The sequence below is a fragment of the Pseudorca crassidens genome, chromosome 6, assembly GCF_039906515.1.
Source record: "Pseudorca crassidens isolate mPseCra1 chromosome 6, mPseCra1.hap1, whole genome shotgun sequence".
In the NCBI taxonomy this organism is placed as follows: domain Eukaryota; kingdom Metazoa; phylum Chordata; class Mammalia; order Artiodactyla; family Delphinidae; genus Pseudorca; species Pseudorca crassidens.
The window spans coordinates 90,025,199-90,049,027 of NC_090301.1; the positions used below are offsets into that span (position 1 = coordinate 90,025,199).

The 23,829-nt window shown below is 37.0% G+C and overlaps 1 long non-coding RNA gene across 1 annotated transcript in view; it reads right to left on the reverse strand.

Moving 5' to 3' along the window:
* Nucleotides 1–1,193: 1,193 nt before the first annotated feature.
* LOC137225888 (uncharacterized) overlaps nt 1,194–23,829 on the reverse strand; it is a 174,564-nt gene continuing 151,928 nt past the window's right edge. The window contains exons 4-6 of the long non-coding RNA XR_010944073.1: nt 4,420–4,646; nt 2,259–2,390; nt 1,194–1,331 (exon numbers count right to left, since the gene is read on the reverse strand). This is a non-coding gene — a long non-coding RNA (uncharacterized lncRNA). The remainder of the gene's footprint in view (nt 1,332–2,258; nt 2,391–4,419; nt 4,647–23,829) is intronic.

A 23,829-nucleotide genomic window follows, 5' to 3' on the forward strand; every position in this document is an offset into this window, starting at 1 on the left:
TTATAAAGCAGAAACTAACACACCATTGTAAAGCAATTATACTCCAATAAAGATGTTAAAAAAAACCCCTAAAACTAGCAGAACTTGATTTGAATTTGGGTTTCCCAGTGTCAAACCTCATTCATACCATTGCAATATCTTAATTAAATATGCCAGTGCACAAGGAGACCCTTGATGTAAACTGTGTATTTCGTTTACCATATCAAATGTATTTCCCATGAAGAAATAATGTGAGCTTATATTTTACATTCAGAGAAAATATTGTTTAAAATTAAAACTTTGTCCAATTGTAGAAAGAGAAAAATTACCAACAATTTTTCCCTAAGACCCATAAATCAGCAGGTGATGCAGACATTTCCCATTTAGTATAAATCTCATTAGCTCTGTAATTTGTTCAATAGCACAATAAAAAGAAAATTCCAACTCATTAAAACCTTCTCAATCCTCACTGCTACAAGTGCCTGATGAAATAAGTAAACAATTCAGCCTGCTTGGAAAGAAATTTTTTTTACTCAAAACCACAATGAATTTAACATCATACAAGGTCAGAGCCAATAACTGTGTGTCCGTACTTTGAAGAAAAAAAAAGAAATGGGCCATATATGAATCAGTAGTGGCTGAAGCACAAAGCATGAAGATACACCCCATGGGAAAAAAAGAAAACCTTATTGCCAAGGTCTGTGGTCAATTATCATTATATAAGGTGTCATAGGTCCTGATGGTGATTTACACTATACATTCCAAAGGGAAATGACTAGTCATTTCCCTTTATTTTGACAGGTCCACAGGGAGCATTTTAATATAATGGAGGGAACACTCTATATCTATGTGTTGATATGACTTAGGGCAAGTGACCATCTTCCTAGGGGCAGTTTCCATATCTACCAAATCATCTGTGAGAGCATTCTCAGTTCCACATTATTATGAGGCAATGATAGTATATCCTTCAACCTACAGTTACTACTAAGATGCATTTTTGATGGTAAGATATACTTAGAATAAAAGGTGAAAAAATGTCTTTAAATCATTTACATATAGTTTGAAGGTATAATCAATTACATATCACATTACTGTGTGACATGATTGTTTTCCATGATATCTATTTCATTCTTAAGTTTCCTGTGTATGCACATTGATTTTAGCACAATACACAAAATCAGTGTACTGAAATGAGGAAATAATCTTACCTTTTTATTGAATATGCGATGCATTCTGAAGTCATCGGTGCAATAGCTTCCTTGATTCTCCTACTGACATCTCAATATTCCTCGTGTCCAGGTCCCACTCACAGGTCCCAAACTGGGAAAGTCTATTAAGTTGAGTTCTAGGGACTAAATCAGATTGGGTAAGATATTAATTTAAAGAAGTGAAAGTAGAGTTAACAAAGGAATTGACCCATGCATAGCATCAAAGAAAGGAACCAAAGGAGAAGAATCCAATGCCAGGTCCGTGTGGTGAGGCTAAATCCTTCCTTCCTTAAACCATTAATTGTGGTTCTATTGTGTTCCAGGTCTGTTAGTTATTACGTACCCAGTGGTAAAGAAAACAGATGTAACTCCTGCCTGCATGGAGCTTAAAAGTCTAGTAGATATGGGCAAGACAGTAAGCAAAACAGCAGTCCCAGATCAATCTAGTGCATAAAATCCATGAAAAGGCAAACAGTTCAGTCCTTAGTAGCCAGAGAGGTCAGCAGGGCTTCAGGAAGTGTAGCACTGAATGGGAATTGTTGATACAAATTGTTCAGCAGGACATGGGTATTAAAAAAAGGAAGAAAGGTTTTGTTCTGATCATTTACCAGCCACGTTAGAACAGAGGCAGCCGGCCCTTTAAAGCATTGGGCCAGGCTCTACCCACCAGAGCTTAACTCCACTCTTGCCTCTGGGAATAAAAAGAATAGTAGCTGATACCTAATGCTTATATTTTATATTGTGCCAGACACTGTTCTAAGACCCTTACATTTATTATTATGTCATTTGATTCTAAAAACACTCCTTTGAAGGAGGTGCTATTATTATCCTCATTTTACAGATGGGGAAACTAAAGCAAAGAATAGGTTTAAAACTAATAAAACAGGTCACACAGGTGGTAAGTCGCAGAGCCAGGATTTACATCAGACCTCTGGCGTCAGAATTTGGCGCTTAATTGCTGTGCTGTTTTGCTTCTCAGTGCCATTTTATTCAGGCCAGATTATAAACAGCAAGTTCTACAGGATGAATAACCAAGCATCAAAGTGTTATCTTTACTATTCCCATGCTTACCTTCTGTCCCATCTGGTGTGATATCTTGGCATGTGCCTCGTGGCTGGGACCAAATGCTCACTTTCAACCACAGTTCTGGTACTTGGAGGGAGCCCTGCTTCTTCTGCATTCGAGCTACTGCTTTGAACCTGTCTGGCACCAAGGTGTCACAAAACCAAGACTCAGTTAGCCTCGTTCTCACAAGCGTTCCAAAATCACATGTCCTGTCTCTGAACACAGAGTGGCTGGTGGGACTTGCAATCATCATTTATTTACTTACACGTTAAATATTTTGTAATTGTTTACCATCTAGACATTACCTGCTTGCCTTGTTTTCCCCACACTTACATCCCACGTGGCTTCTTATCAGGGTCTACCTACCTTACTACTGTAATAGTGCAGAGTTTTGGGAGATGAACTTTTCAGAATATTCAGGAATAGATGTCATCAAAAATCTCAATTTAACATGTATGTCTGCTAGTCTGAGCCTCTGACCATTGCCCACAACCAGACCTGTCCCCTGATGCATGGGGTCACACCAGTGGAAGTATCAAGTGTCCAGATTATGGTTCTTCCACATATTTCTCTTGCCTCATGCCCACCATCAACTAATATAGAGCTTGTACACTCAGAGAAGCAACCACCATTAGGGACAAGCAGAGAGCAGTGGGTGGCCCACATTTATTTCTCAAGCTGTAAGCCTTAGGATCTGTGTTTCCCAGAGGAGGAAGCCTTATCTACTCCTTCAGATTACACCAGGAGGCTACCTTTCTCCAATTTTCATGAAAGTGCTGAGTAAAGATAGGTTAATGTGCCAGTAGCTTGGGTAACTGTGCAGACCTCCAGTGATGCCCAGGACCATGGCACTAACCCTTGGCCAAGATAGGGATGAAAGTTATCAGCTAGTGATCTATAATGTGATTTTTAAAGACCAAAACCCCTCCGAAGGTACCACGTACCCATGTGTTTACATTGTTTATTGAAAAGCTGTAGGTTGATGATTTGCACCTGATATGTATAGTTACACAGTCTGGATTGAGCTGCATTTGGCAGTACTTTGGATCCCCTGAGACTAAGGTAACTTGTATGTTTCTTGCAGGTTCATGATTTGAAAATAAAGCATTTCCTGTGTTACTGAGAAAGGTCCCAGGAGCTGTGCCTGGAGGTCTTGGACCTCTGATATATGCCTAGGCTTTCTTTCTCCTGTTGTATCCTTCATCTTAATTAAAGCCTTATACGGAGTCTTATGGGTCCTTTCAATTATTTGATCTCATATAATTGCTATAAGGTGCTACATATGCAAGCTGTACAGCCCAACAATTATTCTGATGATTTCAAGTTTTTATTCTAGTTCTGTTTTTTGATATACAGTAAGAATAATAATATCTCCCATTTATTAAGCAAATATCACTTGGTAGGCACTGAACTATCTGCTTTACAAAATTATTTGATGATTAAAATATATATTGAACATATCTGATGTGTCAGACAGGGTGGTAGATTTTTGGGGAACAGTAGCTACAAGAAAGTTTCTCTGGCATCTGCAGAACTTCTAACCTACCAATCAACACAGATGATACTACTTTCAGACTCACTTTCTGACCATACAAAAATCACTCACACAATACCTTTCTCAAAAAAACAAATTATGGTTAATTTCACAGGTAGGTCTGTAGTAAATGCTTTTCCTTCTACTATACAGCCTGAATGCTGATAAATTTACTTCAACAATATTTTTAGCGATATCACTCTATTCTCCATATGGATGCATTTCTAATTACCTAGTTAAAATAGTTATTAGGTCATTTAGATGACTTGCTTTTTGTTATCTAGCTTTGATATGAAAAAGCATATTCCCACAATTTCAGAGCATGGAACACTGTCTCTGATGGCGGTGGAGGGATACTTAGCTATGTTATCACTGATAATACCATAACAGCCCGAGGCAGGGATTAGTAGGTATAAGCCTTAATAAAGCCAGCAGAAACATTCCACAACCCTGTTTTGGAGGTCATCCAAGAATAGTAGTTATTACCCTTCTATTATCATCATCTCTTGAAACTCCCCACTAGTTTATCTCGGAAAACTAGCAGATTTTAGTCATTAGATTGCTTGGTGGGGAGAAGGAGAATGCCTAGACTTACTTCCCAGCCTGAAAAAAGTTCTAGAGGATTCTACCAACCTGTTCCATCTTTCCTGATTTAAGTCTTGAACAATCCATGAAAACTGAGGCAACTGAAGCAGAGTATTGCACAAATAAAAATTAAAGAGAAAAGTGCAGAGGATAAAACTGACTCCCAATGGTAATTCTGACTGTCTTCCCAAAGATCTTCTATTGTGAAGACAAGAAACAGTTCCAAAAATGGCCTTCCCTTTGGGGATCTTCTTTTCTCTCTTCATATTCTTCACCTATAAGCACAAAGACATATGAGTCTGTGCACACACACATACATGATCATCTTTCCAGTAACAAAACCCCAAAGTTAAACATTCTACAGCCCACCCTCCATATCCATGGTTTCTACATCTGTGGATTCAACCAACTGCAGATCAAAAATATTTGGGAAAAAATTTAGAAACTTTCAAAAAGCAAAACCTAGATTTGCAAATATTTATACAGCATTTACATTGTATTTACAACCATTTACATAGCATTTATATCGTATGAGGCATTATAAGTAATCTAGAGATGATTTAAAGTATATGGGAGGATGTGCTTAGGTTACATGCAAATACTATGCCATTTAAAAAAATTATTTTATATTGGAGTATAGTTGATTAACAATGCTGCGTTAGTTTCAGGTGTACAGCAAAGTGATTCAGTTATACATATACATGTATCTGTTCTTTTTCAAATTCTTTTCCCATTTAGGTTATTACAAAATAGAGCAGAGTTCTATGTGCTATACAGTAAGTCCATGTTGGTTATTTGTTTTAAATATAGCAGTGTGTACATGTCAATCCCAAATATGTGAAATCTAAAAAAAAAAAAAAAATGATACAAATGAACTTATTTACAAAACAAAGAGACTCACAGACTTAGAATACTATGTCATTTTACATAAGAGGCTTGAGCATCTATGGATCTTGGTATCTACAGGGAGTCCTAGAACCAATCCCCCACAGATACCAAGGGATAACTGCAATGAGCTTTGTGACCCCAATATAATACCTAAAGTTGCCACGATGGGAAGAATTTGTTTAGGTAATTAAAGAGATGAATAATTCCTATTTGTGAAGATCCAATCTAGGACTTGACCTAAGCAATCATTCTAGGATTTGCTAAGTTGCTAAGTACTCCCAATTCTAATGCTATATTTAGCAAATTATATACATTCCATAATAGAAGACCAATGAAGCCCAGGCTATAAAATCACCAGGGAACAGATTAGGCTGTATGCCACGAATAAAATTTAAATTCAATCAGAATATCAGGTCTAAGTACATATCCCTAACATAGTGTTTTTTTTCCTTCTACCAATTATGAATACCTCCTGACTTTTATAAGGTAATAATAAATCTATTTCCAAATAGTTGTGCAAGCAAAACAGCTGTTAGCTTTTACAGTTACATGACTAGATTATTTTCCTTTATGATATTCACATTTTTATCAAGTGCCTTGTAAACCTGATTTATTTCAACTAATATATAATAAAATCCTCATTACCTCAGATTATTGGCAGAATAAACTGTTCAGAATATGTACCATTTATAAGATAAAAAATTAATGCATATGACTGACATCTTTGTAGCATGTAACATCTTAAAATAAATGAGTTGAAAACAATTCAATGTTTTCTTTTTTTAAAAAAAATTTATTTTATTTATTTATTTTTGGCTGCGCTGGGTCTTCATTGCTGCGCGTGGGCTTCCTCTAGTTGCGTCGAGCGGGGGCTATTCTTCCTTGCAGTGAGGGGGCTTCTTATTGTGGTGGCTTCTCTTGTCGCACAGCACAGGCTCTAGGCACATGGGCTTCGGTAGTGTGGCATGCGGGCTCAGTAGTTGTGGCTCACGGGCTCTAGAGCGCAGGCTCAGTAGTTGTGGCGCACGGGCTTAGTTGCTCCGCGGCATGTGGGATCTTCCCGGACCAGGGCTTGAACCTGTGTCCCTCGCATTGGTGGGCGGATTCTTAACCACTGCGCCACCAGGGAAGCCCAATGTTTTCTTTATTGGGGTAAAACCTAAGAATTTCCCTCAAAATTCATTTTCTACTTCTCTGTTCTATACATTTAAATCCCCCAGTGTCTGTATGCTTTCTTCTACTTTTACCTCATTTCTTTTATTTCCCATCTATTCCCACTACCTAACCATAAAGTATTTATGTTTGTCTTCAATCTAAGATATTGCCCACCTTCCAAAAGTATGTACTTTATTCCTTGAGAGCCTTTTATTCACTAGATAACAGTTAGCCAATCTAGTAAGTTTACCTTGTGATGATGTCGAAACTACTTAGTTTTCCTGTGTACGTGGTATAATGGGAACTTTCCAAAGTCACTATGCAACCCAAAGATGGGAGAAGGAACTCTGAAATCTGGGTTCCATCTGAATTTTGCCATTGACTCCGCATTTAACCCTCAAGTCTTTTTTTTTCTTCCTTCTTGTTGTTAAAATGAGGGAATGAGACAGAGAAAAAATTTAGTTCAAAAATTTAGTGATTAAATGCTAACAGGAAAATTAATTTGAATGTGAGAAAAATCACACTGTTGATGGTCACTGACTGTAACTTTGCACACAGGCAGAAGCATACTAATATCCTGAGATACCAAAGTGTGCAACACACCTGTGGTAGATTTAAGGAGGCCACATTTGTTTACACTTTTCTCACTGAGAGGTAGGGTCAATGTTCCTTTTCCTTGGGTAACAGTGGACTGTGGCTTCTTGGCCAATATCAGTATGGTGAAAGATGGCTTCTGCCAATTTCCAGATCTGTAAGAGACTGGCAGCTCCCACTTCCTGTCTCCTGAAACACTCACTGCTTAAACCTATGTGTTGAGACAGCAAAGGCAGTACCATGGAGAAGCCCGTGTGGACAGGAAATAGCCCCCAGCCAATATCCCTGACTGACCTCCCAGTTAGAGCCAGTAGCAATTCACCAGGCTTGTGAGTAAGCCATCTTGAAAATGGATACTCCAGGCGCAGGTGAGAAGCCCAGCTGATGTTTCATGGAACTGAAATGAACATCTCCACAGAGACCTGTCCAAACTGAAGATCTGTAGCAAAATAAATACTTTTTAAGCAACTAACTGCCTCAGGGCAGATGGATGATTGGGATATCACACAAGTACCCTCCATAATTCTCATTCCTCTCAATATACAATATAGGGATATTGTCCAATGCATGTTTTTGTATGTATGTGGGTAAAGGGAATTAGCTTTGGAAGTAAGAGATCCAGAAAAGTACCAGAAACAGTGGGGCAAACAAGTAAAAAATGACAAAGAGATTCAGTGGCATTTTAAACAGTTAAAGTATAATCTTGGGGAAAAAAAATCACAGGAAATCCATTGCTAATTTTAACATAGTTTTTCATCTTGTATTTTATGTCTCTTACTTCTCATTCAACCAAAGTTGATAACGGATAGTTACGCTGACAGAATATGCTATCACATGTAAAGTTAAAAAGCAAAACATGAAAAAAGTCAAGGATCCAATTTCAAATACATAAAATTAATTTTAAGGACAAATGGCTATTTCTATCTAGCATTTAACAACCAAAAAAAAAAAAAAAAAAGATACATAGTCTTAAAATTCATAAGCACTTTACTGTGCTCAACTTTCAGCAAAACACAATGTTTCAGATTATGTTATCTCCCCAAAACAGTGAACAGCTAAAACGTTTAAAATACTTTTGGAAATCAAGTGCTCAGACTAAATAAGATAACAGTTCAATGTCAAATGCTTTATTGTTATTATTGTTTTAATTTCCACTGAACTCAGCCTAACAGTTTTGAGTCTGTGGGACAAAATTAGCAAGAACACTCTAAGATTGTTTTCCCTTTGCCAGAAATACCTGGCCAGAGGCAAAGGCAAGTTGCCAATGGCACCTCTGAAGGGAGAAACCCAACAGTCATCACCTGGTCACTCTTCATCTTCTCCTCATGTCTATCTCTCAGAGGCTCCAGATCCCCCAAACTGGATCCTCCAGGAAAACAAAGTCCATTGTTCATCACAAGAATGTCAAAAGTCTCCTAGACTGTGATATTCGCAAATATGAGTCCCTAACAATTTCACTGGCCATTTTGAAGGCAAAATTCCAATCCCAAGTCTCCTGATTGGCTGTCAGTGGATCAGGTTTACCTCCATCTTACAACTACACACCATTGATCTCCAATGTACACTAGCAGAATAATGCTAAATTTTAACTTAGGTTTTTTTTTTGAATTTTATTATTTATTTACTTATTATACAGCAGGTTCTTATTACCCATTTTATACATATTAGTGTATATATGTTAACTCGGTTTTACTTAGTTGAATTTATTAATTAATAGAGATGGAATTCAAAGTTTGAGCATTTTTGTGGTTTGTACTAAAATAAATTTTTAGCCTTGCTCTTTTACTTTCCAACATATAATGCTATTGCTTAGGAGTTAGGGTAAGCTGAAAAGAGGTGTTGATATATTCTTGCAAGGTAACAATCATTGCTGATTTAGTGGCTGCACACAGAATTATTTCTTCCTAAAAGAACTCATCTATTGTGCTGTTGCTACTGTATTCACATATTGTTATTTTCTGGCAGTGGCCTTCATTTATTAATGACTAGGATTTAAACTATTCAGTCCTATAAAAAACCCAACTGTTACTGATCACTCCAAATTTGGGCTATATTGTTTTCTCTGTTTGGCACAGACCCAAAGAGATTTTTAGGAAAAGGCTTCCAAATTGATGAAAGTTCATCTCTTCTCTCTCAGAAGTTCCTAGATTTGTCTCTAACAAAATTCCGAATTTTGTAGAAATTGGAATAATTTTTTATTGTGTTAGAGCTGGGAATTCTGTCTTTATCTTTCAAATATTTAAGTACCAACAAATCAGCAACAGATTTGAAATGTATTTAGACACTATAGGAACATTAGAACCATTTTCTATAGTTATTTTCTCCTTATGCTATTTTTTCAGAGAAATCCTATATCTTTAACAATTGCAAATTCTATTTTGCAGAACAACTGAGTCTGTCTCATTCTTTGTTCTTTTTTAAAAATTCTGTTCTTGAAGAAATTATGTGACAATTATAACATTTTGAACACAAAAATTACCTCTGTGATGTATTTATGGGAAAAAACAAATGACATTTGTAATGAGATATAGGTCTCCTACCTACATTTAATCTAATGTGTTTTTGTAAAATAATGTGATGGAAGCATTATTTTCTTTAACATGCATAAAAATTCACTGCCATGTTTAAATGTTAATTCTAATGGCTTTGGAAAACTTTTTCACAACTTTTCTGGAAAAATAGGTAGATTTTCATGTAGGACAATCTGGGAAGGAGGTAAAGCTCTTTTATCATTCCTATCATACAACACTGAATCATAAGATGGTACTCTTACATACAGGGGCTCTCATATCTAATGTCACCAACCAATAGATAATTTTTTAAATAGGAGAAGTCATAAAGAGTGAAAAATTAGGAGATTATTTTCTAACGTAATTTTGATTCTTATTATGAAATTTGACTTCTGCAAAGCACTAAAGTCCACTGATCAAATACAAAGCCCCTTGTTTTATGAACTACATTTGATTCCTCTCTTGTGGAATCACCATGATAAGTGCATGCCACATTTACTATAAATCATTGAGAACCTTGAACATGACATTACTCAGATCCCTATATAAATTAACATAGAATCCAAAGAAAATATAATATTTTATTTCCTGAAAAATTTGGTGGGCTTTGTCATTTCTGATGACAATCATAAAATCAATAATGACTTCTATTTTCTCTGGTTGCTAGGAAGTTCAGGATCAAATTATCCTGAACTTTATGATAGGTGTAATTGTATCCTTTTCTTGGATCACAATTTTTACCTTTTTATATTACTATTTTATTATTAATCATCAATGATCCAGCAAAAAAAGCAGTTTTGCATTATCCTGTTTCTGATTATTCTTAAATTGTTATACACTAAAGATTGTGTTATACTCCAACCACTGAATATATTTAAATACATTAAATTTTATTTAATAAGTTAAAATCCTTGTATTAAATTATATAATTTAAGTTAAGTAGGGTCCAACTTAAAGGATACAGGAAAGCTGTGGAAAAGATACTATGTTCTGGGAAGATAGATATGCAGTAAAATAATCTGCCTTAATATCTCAAGGCAGTTTTTTTTTGAATTGACTTTTGATCTGAGACCCTTAAGGCTGGAAGTTGTAAGTAACATATTCCTTTTTATTCTGTGATGTCAATTCTCTTTATAACCTTTCATGAAGCAATTTGATTTGGGGATGCAGCTCACATACAAAATCAATACAGGAGAGTACTATTTTCTCTAAATCCTTATGCTTGATTGTATTGCAAGAAGAGTGTCAGGGTGAGGAATCATTTAAACAAAATCAAATAAGAAATTGAATATACATTTATAATAAGGTTATTCACTCGGCATTTGTTTCTGTGGGTACAAATCAGCTCTATTTCCTTTTCATTATAATTTATTAAATTTATATTTATAATGAATTTAATTAATTTATCTTGTCATTATAACAGAGAGGCAAATGATTTCTTGAAATATTATTGTTATCTTAACATACTGTATTAGTTTTGTATATAGTCATATCAAGTATTACTTGAGAAAAAGCAAACAGGTTGTCCTTCCAATGTGTTCATGTGTCCCCACTGTACTCTTAAGATGTCCCTGAACTGCTGACGATTCATTTTTCTGCTTGGAATAAGAAGGATAACTCCTCCATCTTGAGGGGGCTGGGAAATGAAGTAATAATCCTTCCTGTTCTACAAGTGACTCTTCGATGCTAGAACAAAAGCCCATGAGTACTCCAAAAGTCTGCCCCTGTGAGCAGAAGGATAGCATATGAGTTGAAGTTGCCTGCCTCTTGCCTGCCTATAAAGAGAAATTATAAGTCAGTGATATTTCAGGAAGCTGGTAGCAATTTCAATATTATTATATCTGAAAAAGAAACCTTAAATATTAAACAAAAAAGTATATTAAATTGGAAAGTGGCTTCCAAATGAGGACACTAGAAATGAAGGGCTTCCCTTGGCATATGTCAGGAAGTTACCATCCATGGTACTATTTAACATCGCATAGATAGCGTCACTTTAGATAGATACACTAATTTGAGGTTCCCTATTAAATTTCTATACTTTAGTGGTGTTAATTATCCATACAGCTTTACTCTATTAAGGTTCTCCTTTGCTCCCAATGCTGCATAAATATAGCAAGGCAACCAGTACCTGGACTTCCGATATTTGTACTGAATTGGCCTTCCACCATACCCACAAACTGTCTTCTCTCTGCTTGCCTCTCCCTGCCCAAGAGATTTCATCTCTTTACTCTTTGCCATTCTGGTTAATCTACTGCTTGATTTTGTGTGGACCTGTTAAGTTTCTAGTTAACGGCTCATCAACTCTTCTCTAAGATGACTTTTGTTTGGGCTGCCTACACATTATCATTAACCTGACACCTGACCTCAGCCACCCTCCTGGAGTTTTTCCTCCTGGAGTTTCCTCCTGGAGTCCTACATAGCCTCTTTACCAGGTCCAAAGGCCTGTGGTCCAAGTGAAATCCTAAACAGAATCTCCCTTCTTTTGTCCTTTTGTTTGTTTGCTTTGATCATAATCCTTCCCTGGGTGTCCTTAGCAGAGCATCACACCCCAGCCTCACTTTACTGGACCTGAGCCCTATATTCACAGCCTACTTTTCCTCTTTCTCAGAAATAGTTACTTGCAGTCTCAGTTGTATGCAGGAGCCACATCTCATCGACTCAAAAGAGGTGACTGTTCAATATTCAGAAATTTTACAAGATGGTTGTTAATCCATCAGTAGCTTGCAGTCAGCCATGGTAAGAGGATTTACACCACAGAAACTGTCAAATGCTACAGAACAAGGCTTTTCCTCCAACCAATCCCCAAACGCACTACCCACCTCCCCCCTTCAGCCACTTTATCAGCACACCGCTGGTCTTGTTCTCTGAGGGTAATCCTATGAGGCAAAAATAAATTAGAAAAAGTACTTCAGTCAAGCACATTAAAGTATAACAGTATCTTATCTCCAAGGGTCATTTCTGTTTAACATGAATCCACTAGAGAATCGCCTGAACTTAGTATTTCTCAAACTATCAGAATCACATAAGAAGCACATAAAATTGCAGAAGTCAAGGCTCAATCCCAGACTACAGCTGTGAACAATGCAAGGGTTAGGCAGTTGAAAATTGGTGTATAATTTATAGTTGGACCTCTGAGTATACACAGTTCCTCTGTATAGGTGTTTCCTCTATATCCTAGGTTCAGCATCCACAGCTTCAGATACTGTAACACCGTAGTATTTACTACTCAAAAAAATCCATGTGTAAGTGGACTGACCCAGTTCAAATCTGTGTTCTTCAAGGGTCAATTGCACTTGCAAACAGACTATTCTGCACGTGGGCCTTGGGTATTTTTATTGTTAACAAACTTCCCAGGTGAATCAAAGTCCAATGAAGTTTGAGAACCACTGAAAAAATAAGTCTCAGGTGGTGAAATTAACACTATCAAAATGAGGAACAGTCGGACTTCCCTGGTGGTGCAGTGGTTAAGAATCCACCTGCCAATGCAGGGGACATGGGTTCGAGCCCTGGTCTGGGAAGATTCCACATGCCGCGGAGCAACTAAGCCCATGAGCCACAACTACTGAGACCATGTGCCACGACTACTGAAGCCCGTGCACCTAGAGCCCATGCTCCACAACAAGAGAAGCCACTGCAATGAGAAGCCCACGCACCGCAATGAAGAGTAGCCCCTGCTCGCTGCAACTAGAGAAAAGCCTGTGCACAACAACAAAGACCCAATGCAGCCAAAAATAAATAAATTAACTAAAAAGAAAAAACAACGAGGAACAGAAGAGTCTTTCAGAAGAGCCCTTCCCATCACAACTTGAAGATGAACATCCGTTCTATTCTAACCACACACACGTGCATATAAAGTAAACAATGATTTTTTTTTACAGTTCAATGAGTTTTAATAAATGGACTCAACCAGGCAACTACCAGCACAATGATGACAGAGCATTTCCATCACCCCCAAAACTGTCCTGCCCTTCTGCCTTTTTGCAGATAACCCCCTCACTGATTCCTTCATCCACGACCACTGATCTGCGGTCTATCACTCAATGATATTGAGCCTCTACTCAGCATAACAATATTTATGTTCTTTAGTGATTTATCCTATAAGGAATTCCTGAAGAGTGACAAAAGGAATCAACACTCTTATTTTCAAACTTGAAGAACCTCCTTTTAGATTTTAATAGCTTTATTAAGTCTCTCTACGTAAGTGAGAAGTTTCAATTTTTTAAGACTCTCCTAACTGAAGACCATATTATGATTATTTTGCATAGATATAATCCACAAAGAAAATGCTCCTAAAGATATAAATATTTCTATGTCGCCTTGTTTATGCAGGGACAAATAATCACTTTGATTATTTTCCCCAAAATTTGGGTTTAAATGCTGTTCTTTAAAGGTATTTACCCATTTTTTCCCTCCTTATGACCCTCATTTTAAAAGAAAATGAATAGAGGAAAAAATAGGGGAAAAAATGGTTAACACTGAAAAGGAATATGGATGCAGTGATCCCTGAAGTTTAAGTAACAAGGCTCTTTAAATCAGTGCATTTTTTTTTGCCCTTTTTTGACACTTTGAATAAGATGTATATGCGAGTGGATGTCTCAAGTTTTAAATGATGAACCAAGGAGTATCATATATCAGAAGAACATTCCTCTGAAGACATTTTTCTGAATGAGGAATGTGCCACCCAGAATGTGCTACAAAATGTTAATGGCTTCGAGGGTATACACATTTGAACTTTATTGAAATGTGCTAATAATGTGAAAGATCGTGAAATTATATACTGGGTTGTAGAACAGTAGGATTATGGCAGAGAAAGCACAGGGAACAATGCATCATCTTGCCAAACAGGAGGACCCCAGGCATTCAGCAATCACGGGATGGGTACCACTAACCTTTCTCTTGCTGTGATTTCTAACAAACCTTAGCAGCAAGGGAATTTAGCGTGACTTCGATAATGAGATTAACAGCTAAACCAAGAGGTAGGAATGGCCAAGGGGAGCCAGTAGTTTAAAAACTCATATTTTCTTGAGCGCTAATGTCAATGGGCTAGTCACTTTTAACCACCCTGGACCCCTCTCATCTTCAGTCCAAATCAACAGAATAACCATGAAGAGGAGGCAGGGATAAAATATTTTACTTTCTACTCCATCAAGGTTTTGAAAGTCAATACCTGTCATTTTTTAGGAAACTAGAAAGAGCCTTACCCCACCTTGATGGTGTAGGTATCACAACTGGTTATGGTGATGCCTCCTTCTGGCTTCCTGCCCAGAAACCAAGCATGGTCTATATGTTTTCAAGTTTATATTTCCATCAAATTCTATTCTTTTGGACTCTGACTTCCAGTTTCATCAAGAAAGCACTCCTTTTAAGTTTCCATTCATAACTATATTTGAAAAAAGATTTATTTTTGTTTCACTTTCAAATTGGATATTACCTTCTGACAAAATATAGTAGGGGTTTATAGGGATGGTCTACACTCCACAGAAATCATAGTTAGTAATCCTTTAGTTGATTCTCATATATTTAGGTTTTGCCAAAAGTAAGCTTAATGAATGGGATACCACTGAGATGGCAATAACAGTTAAAAATAGGAGATATGATTTTAGACAGATGGAGCAAGCTAAATCCCTGTTCCCGTTCTGGCTTTTGTTAAGATACCACCTTTGCTTTTAGCTATCCATTATTCACCCTCACAGAAATGTTAAGTTGGAAAACGAACCCTGCCATTTATCTCTAATGTTCACTTAACAGAAATAAATGCAGCTACCACCTTCCAACTCTGTATTATATGAGATGGAGTGTCTGAGTGACTATAACCTTGACAAGGTGTCTCATCACTTGTCTGAGAGACACATTCAGTCAGCATCTAATCACACACTGGGATCAGAAATAAATTCTTGAACACTTCGAATCCAGCGTGGAGAATGGAGTTCATATTTGGGGAGCAATTCGATTGGTTGGCAACAGATCGCAGATTAATGCAACAGAACTCTTAAGGACTGGAGAGAATTACTGACTTAGACTCCTGATCACCTATTTCCATAATATTTTGTTATTTTGCTGTTAATAATCACCATCCTGACATCCAGCTAACAGCATTTCATTCAGGCTTTTTCCTTTCTTCCTGCATGATCTTAATCTCTTTCAAGGGGGATATATGAGGTCAGATGTCCTGGGGAACACATAATGAATTCAAAATTTTACTTAGCTTAATTCAGTTTAAATACACAAAGGACACCATAATTTAAATTAAAAAAAAATACTCATCTAGATTGTAGACCCATAAAAAAGGTAGCTTCAGGCCAACATTGTGAAGCAAAACTAATCAACCTTCTAAAATAGTATTTGTTAAATATCCAAAAGCTTCCACCTCTGATTACCTCCACAAGATGTGGAATAATTATGTCTGTCTGAATCAGAAATCAAAAGTATTGGAAATGTATGTGACTAAAATATTACCCAGTCTAATCCATTATTAGAGTTTAAATTAGCAATACATTGTGAAGATATTTGTTTAATAAATACCTACATAGTGCTAATTATAAGTCATTGCTCTAAGAAATCCATAAATAATCACTTTAGTTTCACAACAAGCAGTGAGAATACTGTTATTATGCACATTTTACAGATGAGTAAACTAAGACATTAAGAGACATAAAGCAACTTGCCTAGAATCACCAGTTGGTAAGTGGCAGATACAGGATTCAAACCCTGGAAGTTTGGCCACAATGTCATGCTATTCTGTGACTCATGAGAGTTAAAACAAGAACTTTTCATGCTCGGTAGATGTCTTACTGGCTGACTTCAGAGGGCTGGTGACAAAAACTCAATTTTCCTAGGTGCCATTATAATGATCTAGCTCAGAGAGGGATGATTGCTAATCTTAAGTAACTACCACCATTGTTATATGAAAGGGATTTATATGTTATCTCATTTAATCTTTCACAGCCAACCTGCATAGGCATTTCTAATTGTATTTTACAATTAGGAAACTAAGAATCAGAGAAGTCAAGTAACTTTCCCAAGGTCACAGTGCAAACAAGTACACATTCCAGTCTGCCTGACTCCAAATTTTCCTCTCTGCCACATACTGCATTTTCTGAAAATTCTGTACAACTGGATGATATGATCTGTGGGCTTCTTTAGGAAAGTAACTTATACTTTTGTTTTTCCCTAAAGACACTAACTACTGTCTTGTACTTCACACTTACCCATGAGCTCAGGTACTGAGGTACAGATTGACCACAGCTAGTCACTAAGAAGGGCGAAAACCTTTAGACGGGGCCATTGAGAAATGTTCACTAACCAAACATACCTAAATAATATATTCTCACATGTGAAGATTTAAAGCAATTGAACAAATTAACATTGTCATCAGTTCAAATAACCATACAACTTATTAAAAACCTTCAATAATTTGGGTCAAAACAACAACTCTTACCTTTGTCCTTAAATTTTGAGACCCACCATTTTGAGGACCTACTGCCCCTGTGCTCAGGGTGATTGTCTCTTGTTCTACGCAGTCTAAGGGAAATGGGACTTCTAGGATGTAGAGGGAGAGAGGTAAGTTCATGGACTTTATAGCCAGGTGGGCTGGTTGTGAATCCTGACTCACCACGTACTTGAGCAGCTATGCAAAGGCTCAGTGCCTCAGTTTCCGTAACTGTAAATGAAGATAATAATACTGCACCCCTCATAAGGCTGAAATAAGTGTTAAGTGCTTCATGTAATAAATAAAACCTGACACGTTTTGTTTGCTACTATTATAACTGATATCACAGTATTTTTATCTTATTTCCTACCAATTTTGCTCTCGCTTAGACGGATGCAGTGGGAAACATTGAGTTTATAGGGATTGAATTGTTTCCCTGACACTACCTGATACACCTAAAAAGTCAGTATCCCTAACTACCTGTACACAACCTAACTACCTGTACACAACCATGACTGAGTATCTAGCTTTAATGTGTGTCACACGCATAAGTTTTTACAAATCTAAATTAAAAGCCCTTATTGATATAATATAGAGCTATTTGCTTTTAATTTCAGTAAATTACTATCTTAAATATTAGTTGTCTTTTGTCTGTTTGAAAGATTATTTAAAAAGGAAAACTGGATATGAGTGAAATCTCTATGTGCCTTTGATCGACATTTGTTTCATGTTCCATAGTCCTTTGTCAGGCACGGACTAACTTTATTTAACACTGTTATTAATAAGAAAGTCACATATCTCTCATATTTCAGGATTTCTGACCACTTGGTCCAGTGCTAAATAACATTTCAATGCCTCTACTATAGAAAATTCTTAAAGACTAGCATTTACTCAGTTGTAAAGACACCTAGGCAGTTGCTGTAAGATCCTAAACAATGGGATAAAAAGTGAATGATCTCTGTCGCTCAGCTTTACCCAGTAGTATACCATCTTAGCATTCATAATTCAGCATGATCACCTGGAACTCTCACTTATGTGGCAAAGTACTTTATCTATCTATCTATCCATCTATAATCTATATCCATCTTCTATAATTTCTCCTTTTGCTTCTCTACTTATCCATTATTCCTAAATTAAAGCATTGAGGCCTTTCTAGACTCTCTGCCCTAAAAGAGACATTTGACGGATTAGAAGGCAGGGAAAAAATTTGTATTCTGAGATTTTATCTCTACAAGCTTTGATTCTTAATATAAACTGAGAAGACACCAGGTGTATAAATTAGGAAATTTTCAGCTATTATTGGCAAGGCTTCTATTATCCCTGGCACTATAATGGCCTCAAAAGACCCAGTTCAGTCTATTTCTAGTTGCTGTAGTGGTCTAACAAAAGTCAGTCCCATGTTGAAGGACAAAGCAGAGGAGAAGTTTAAGATCCTAGTGGGTCCTCAGACGGGGCATCTGCACTGGGAATTCCTGAAAGAACCTTGGGAAGGAGGAAGCCCTCCCAGAGCAATTCAGGATCCACTTACTGCCCGAGGAGCGGGTCTAGACTAATGAGGAAGAGATGGCCCCACTGAGATTTCTGCTCCGCAGGGAAACAGGTCATGGCAAGGTAATTCCCATGACTCCAAGTATGTCACACGTGTGTCACTTAGAGCAGTGAGGCACAAAAGGGCTGGCTGAAGAGCAGTAAGAAATGACCTGGCATTTACATATAAGGTCTGAGGGTCAATGCCCAGGCAGGATGATGGGCATCTCATTTGAGTGAAGAAATGATAACAGGGTCCTCTCACCCTTTGGTCCTCCATAAGGCTCCTGCAACTCAAACCCAGGTTTATGGATAGAAAAGATCTCTGAGAAATGTTTACTTCCGTTTCTTCCATTCCAGTTGAATGAGAATGAAAAAGAATTAACAGAAAATTGAAGTCATCGTCCTTAATATACCTGAATTCTGTGACTTGTACCAGCTATACATATAATCAGAGTTATCTTTGTTGTCCTCTTTGCTATTACCACTACCTCTGCCATGGCAGACTTCCTGTGCTCGTTTTTCTCCTCCTTCACTGTTACAACCAGTTTGTTCTAAAGGATGTCCCACTGCAGAACCAGATCACAGTGTCATATTTCTTTTATGTATATCAGTTTCCTCGTTCCCAAGTGTACACACTCAGGAAGAGGACTGGGAAAGAAAAGCGTGTGTGTTTGTGCATTATGGATGTGTGTGTGTACGTGTGTATCTGTCCTTGAATGGCCAGATGGTTAGACACAGTCTCACACCTTGCCATGACCCATCACTCTCGGCCTGCAGGACTTGATGTGGCCCCATCTCCCATACTTCCACTTCACTCGTGTCTATTTTTTTTCAGGGAGCCATGTTCTCTCCCTCCAGTTCCACCCCTTGAGCAAAACCTTGTCCATCTGCCTAGTCGATATACTTCTGATTCACAATGTTAATTTCTAAGTCTCTCCCAAGCGTACCTTTGGACACACAGCAGGGGCAGAGCTGGGCACCTGTCTCAGGGTGCTGCTCAGTTAGTGCAGTTTAGTTAATGAACACTCAGAACATTCTACAGCAGTGAGGGAATGGACCTGCCTATGGAACAAAGAGGATCTCTTGGGGTTTATGCGGCCTCACTACAAAAACCAGTCTGACTGACTCTCATGGCAAAACACCAAATCCTGTGTTTCATGAAACATTTTAATTCCTTCATTAAGGTGGCTTCCGTCTTTCAGAACCACAAAAAAGAAGTGGATGAGAGAATAATTTGAGGTTTTACCATTATAGATAGTTTGCATCTTACAATGTGTAAAGTTACTTCTTTTCTCCAATGAGTAACTCAAACACAAACTCAGGGTAAATGGCTATTTTCTGATAAAGGAAAAATGCCCTTGTGTCAAGGTCATGGTCAAGGTCTGGAGATTAAGTGCCCTTCAAATACCTTCTGTCTTCCCTAGTAGTGTTTTGATCCGTGAGCTGACCTTGCTTGTGTGGTTAACCGGGCTGATTTCTTACAAACAGGACAGACGATTCTCATCTATTAAACTAGCGAAAGCTCCCCGATGAAAACATAGTCTTTCTGAATATACAGTTTAAATGGATTGTAATCCATTAACTTTCATTATTAAGTTCTTTATTCTCTTGTGTTTAAGCCCTTCAAGATGTGAATTTATTATCATAACCATAATTTAGTTAAGAAGGGTTTACGATGTGAAGAATCTGAGTCTTTATCGCTACAGAAGGGATAGATATTAATTCTCTAGTTGGTTGCTGAACATAGGCACACATGAATTAAATTAATGCACATTCATACAGATTTCAATATTACATTTCCCTCAAAATGGTACTACAAATGCTTACTTTGGAAGAATTCCATTTTACAAAGATCAGCTTAAAATGAAGCTAAGATACTTATATTTCCCTATTTTTCCCAAGTCTCTACAGAGTTAGTTTGTAGGTAAAAAAATGCTTCATAACCCAAATTATTTTCGTTCTTAATTCATGACAGCCTGGTACCAAAAAAGTAGTTACTTTTCTTTACATTATGACTGACCAAGTCCCTTGAATAAATGGCAACATTATCTAAGCTCTGAGATTTCTTCTTAGGGTAGTTTTCTATTATGCTGTTGATTATTCCTATAACCTATCAAAAAATATCACAGTTGGTAAGACTCTCAGAAGAAAAACCTGGCTTTTATTTTTCTCATAAAAGCTCATCAGAACTTTGTAATATTTTTAAAAATATAAGAACCATGGGAATCACCATAATAAAACCCCTCCCAGTGGTGGATTAAGTACCAAATTCTTTAGGCTTTGAGGAATTTTCTTTTTCAAGATAAGATGTTATATTTATTATAGTATTTATGTATCTTTTGACCGCTTAACAAGTGTAAAACAGTGCTAATATTTTAATTATGTTTCTATCTTTTTATGGGTCACCAACCAAGTTTTTGAAGGCATTATGCTAAGTGAAATATGCCAGACAGAGAAAGACAAATACTGAATGATCCCATCGTATGTGGAATCTGAAAGGATAGAAACTTATAGAAACAGAGTAGAATGGTGGTTGCCAGGGTCTGAGAGGGAGGGGACAATGGGGAGATGTTGGTCAAAAGGTACAAACTTCCAGTTATAAGACAAATAAATTCTGGGCATCTAATATACAGAATAATGACTACAGTTAACAAAAAATGTATCATATCCTTAAAAGTTGTTAAGAGAACAGATGTTCAATGTTCTCACTACAAAAAAAATAGTTGTGTGAAGTGATAGATGTGCTAATGAAACTTATTGTGGTAATCATTTTACAATATATATGTGTATCAAATCACATTTACACCTTAAACTTTCAGAACATTATATATCAATTAAACTTCAATAAAGTTGTTGTGTATACATATATGATCCTATAATGCTACTCAATTTGGCATAAAATTGAATTTGGCATTTTGTACATATTAAAAGCATATATGGATTTTGTTTTATTTTTCAGTAACTGACAAAAGCTCAAGCTCTAATCCATTTCTTTCTGAGAATCTGCCTTATCTTTTCTAACATTTATTGTGTCACAGTGATCTTCAGAAAGCAGTCAAGTTGATCTGATAAACAAACGTTTGAGACATGACACTGCTCATTATTGTAAGAATATTCTAGTACCCATGCTTACAATAAGCACAAATAGAAAAAGAATCCTTCCTCTCTCCAGCCTCCTTAGAATTTATATAGTGGGTCAGGCTGCCCTAGATGGCCAACTGCTATCTATTTAGTAGTCTATATTTTCACACAGTTCTAGTTAGAGAATTGATTAAATCTTAAAAGAAGGTAACTGCCAATCCCTGGAATCACTCCTGAGGGTCCAAGCAGAATAGAGATGTGCCCCTCAGTTGTTGGATAGTGGTCTTCATTGGAGTGGCCTTTGTATAAATGTGAAATAGGCAAAAAGAAGCTGTAGGGCACTCAATCACGCCTCTCTGTATTCTTTCTGCTTCTGTGACACTCCTCTCTTTTCAGTTATTTTTCTTCTCTATCCATCCCTTCCTCAGAAAAAAATGCTCAAAGAGATCTAATACTCTCCATTCACTTTCACATAAATTGAAGTCCATATATACTCTCTTCCAAAGTATTTACCTTTCACACCTCATCTATGATAGAGAAATATGTAATTCCATTGTACTAATGGAATTTCAGGTACTGGTATACAGAAGCTGCCGTGGAGGGATCATATAAAAGGTCACGCTTACTATACTACTACAATGTAGCCTGAACGTATTTTATACATTCTGAATTTTAAAATATAATATAAAGGTAAGAAAAGGGGTGTGTTACATTGAAAATTAGCACAAGTTTGGTTTTCTTTTTTATAGTGTTTTCATAGCATTAAAATAAGTTAAATGTATGTCAGGGTTCTCCAGAGAAAAAAAGAACCAATACAAGACATATCTTCACTTTCTCCAGAGAACCCTGACTAATACATTTAACTTATTCATATATGTATATTATTTACACAATACAATATAGGCTTATATTACATAAATAGTATATACCATACATATTATGTGTGTATAATTTATATTTATCATTAGGAATTGGATCATGCAATCATGGAGGTTGAGAAGTCCAGACCTAGGAAAGCCGATGGCATAGTTCCACACCAAGTCTGACCTGAGAACCAGGTGAGCTGATGGTGTAAGCTCTAAGTGTAAATCCAAGTCTAAAGATAGGAGAAGACCAATATCCTAGCTTAAAGACTGTCAGGGAGAAAAAATTCTTCCTTACTCAGCCTTTGTATTCTATCCAGGTCTTCAGTGGATTAGATGAGGCCCAGACACACTGGGGAGGGCAATCTGCTTCACCAATCTGAATGTTAAACTCACCCAGAAATACCCTGATAGACACACCAGAAATAATGTTTGACCAAATATCTATGCACCCCATTGCCCAGTCGAGGTCACAAATAAAATTAACCATCACATTATCAAAAATCTTTTAAAAGCTTAGTACCAAATTTGGGCGGGGGGACTCTTAGATTTTTATGTCGTTACATAGCACACCATGTATATTAAGTAAGTTTTCACTTCTCTGCATTTTGGGGGAGGGGTGAAGCAGGGGAAGGACTTCTTTTCCTATAAATCAATTTCAAATTGATTTTCAATTTTCCTGTAAATCAATAAGTTACTATCTTATAAGATGCTTATATATTTATGATTCAAATTAAATTAGAAATTATTTTATATGGACCCATTTCTTGACAATGCCCTTGTAATTATAATAAATAATCAAAATTAAAGATTTTGTTTGCCATTCTTATGCACTCTTGGAAAAAAGAGAAATGATAAAAAAAATTCTATTATAAGAGCTCTTAAAATCTCTGGTGGAGAAAGTCAGCCTTGGGAATACTATTGTTGTCTTAGATAAAACATTAAAAATACTGACTTTATCAACAGCATTTTATGTTTTGCCCTGATTTTCCTAGTAAAGCCCATATTGGATAAATCCCACCATCATAATAATCTGGACATCGGAGACACACTTGGCATTCCTAGTTTAAAAAAAAAAAAAGGAAGAGAGATGGCAGAAACAATTAACACCACAACATCATGAAAATGGACCATGAACACGTGTGTGTGTGTGAGTGAGTGTGTGTGTGTGTGTGTGTGTGTGTGTGTGTTAAAAATAAAACTTTTCGGTGCTTCCCTGGTGGCGCAGTGGTTGAGAGTCTGCCTGCTGATGCAGGGGACACGGGTTCGTGCCCCGGTGCGGGAAGATCCCACATGCCGCAGAGCGGCTGGGCCCGTGAGCCACGACCGCTGAGCATGCGCGTCCGGAGCCTGTGCTCCGCAACGGGAGAGGCCACAGCAGTGAGAGGCCCGCGTACCGCAAAAAAAA